The sequence below is a fragment of the Phaethon lepturus genome, unplaced genomic scaffold (genome assembly GCF_000687285.1).
Source record: "Phaethon lepturus isolate BGI_N335 unplaced genomic scaffold, ASM68728v1 scaffold48334, whole genome shotgun sequence".
NCBI lineage: Eukaryota > Metazoa > Chordata > Aves > Phaethontiformes > Phaethontidae > Phaethon > Phaethon lepturus.
Window position 1 is genome coordinate 1 of NW_010534936.1, and position 1,849 is coordinate 1,849.

The window sequence follows — 1,849 nt, forward strand, 5'->3', positions numbered from 1 at the left end:
AGCTGCCCCAGAGGTCTGCCTGCCCCGGCTGCCCACGCCCGCCAGCAGCGGAGGCAGCTGCAGGGACTCTGCATGCAGAGGGGTTTTGGAGCTGCGCTGATGAAGGGGAGCAGCAAACCCAAAATGGACTCTATCTGAGAGACAAACTGGCACCTGGGGGCATTTTCAAGGCATTTGGAAAGTGCTCTTGAGTCTGTCGAGGAAAGTCTTTTTCCAATCCTGTTTCAGTGGCCTGGTTCTGCCTTTATGTTGATGGCAGTAGCAGCAGGGATCCCTGAGCTGCTTTGGAGAGATTGCTCCTTGCAATTCCATGCTGGGAAGGAGGAGTTTTACTAATTGGTCTTTTTCTTAATTTGCACTTGCCGTCTTACAACATCTCCCCTGTCACTTTAAAGCAAAGCAAAACTAAAAGTCATGGTGCTTTTAAGTTTTTTCCTGGCTCATTTCCTTCCAATTTCCCAGCCCTTCTGCTTTCTAGGAAGAATGAGTTGAAAGTGTTACTCTGATCAAGTTTTGGGATGAAGCAATGATTCCCATGAGCCCCAGAAAGGAACAAGAGCAGACTCCCAGTACCCAGACAGTTGTGGAGCAAGTTGGGGAGACAAGGTAGTGCTGCCATAGTCAGGGGTTGCAGGGCATCGTATGGAGATGGGACAGGACTTGCCAACCACTACACTATGTAAGGGCTTCAACTGCTCTCCAAGCAGCCCATCATCCTCCCATTTATTTACTCATTTGTTTGCCTTTAAGGGGGGAACAGGTGTACATTAATTCATCACCAGAGTTTAAATTAAATCATTTTACTTCTAAATGAGTCACTAATTTGCAGGAGTATTTAATTAGAGCCTCTTTGCACTCAGGTGCTGTATTACTTCTGACTTTCTCACCTGTTTGCCCTCTTAAGAGGCTGCTGCTGATTAGACCATTTCTGCACATCCTTGTTGCACATCAAAGCAATTAACCCTAATGGCAACACCTTGATGCTCCTCCTCTGTTCTGGGGGCTCCTGGCAGCCTTGTCTCCCACAGGAAATAACCCTTTCCACCGCTATGGCAGGACGCAGACTTGCTGTGCAAAACACGCTGCACCCCACAGCTTGGGCAGCCCTGCAGCCTTTTGGCAGTGATTTGCAGCGTAGCTTGAGCGCGAACAACTGCACCGAGCTCTCCCTGCCTTGCTGCGAAGGGAGGACTCGCTGCAGCACCCACCTATGCCCAGTGCTGAGTGAGTGTTCACAGGGTGCAGGCAGCGCTGGTGCTTTCTTGTGTTGCTCCTCAGCGGCAAGAAAATGCTCACTCATACCTTTAGGACCAGACTCAACTCCACTGCCAGCTAGCCAGCTCTCTGCATGGGCTGTCTGTGCAGACTAAGGCCACCTTTTTGAAAAAGAAGTGTTATTTATGTCTTTAATAGGCATTGGTGGATTTTCTTCCGTGGTTTGTGTATTTGTGCTTCTCCTTCAGCGTGCTCTGGGTTGACTAGACAGATACCAAAACCCCTCTCACTCATCTCTACTCCAAACAGAAAAGTCCTTACACATTTTGTTCCTCTTACATTTTCTTGCCCTTGATCTCCTTGATCTATTGCCCTTCTCCAATTCAGCCCCTCCATTAGGTGGGCAGCACTCATCCCTGCCACTAAATGAGGGAGGAGAGCATCCAAAGCGCTGATTCAGTGAGCAGCCTATACTGAAAACAAAATATAGGTGCCTGAATAAAATTAAGTGCCCCAGAGAGCCGTGACCTGCACTGGGACATCCCTGTGCCTGGGCAGAGGAGTGTGCAGGGGCCATGGCAGCCAGGCCAGTGGGTTTCCAGCCACAAGCGGTGCTTGCGGTCTCCACTCCCCC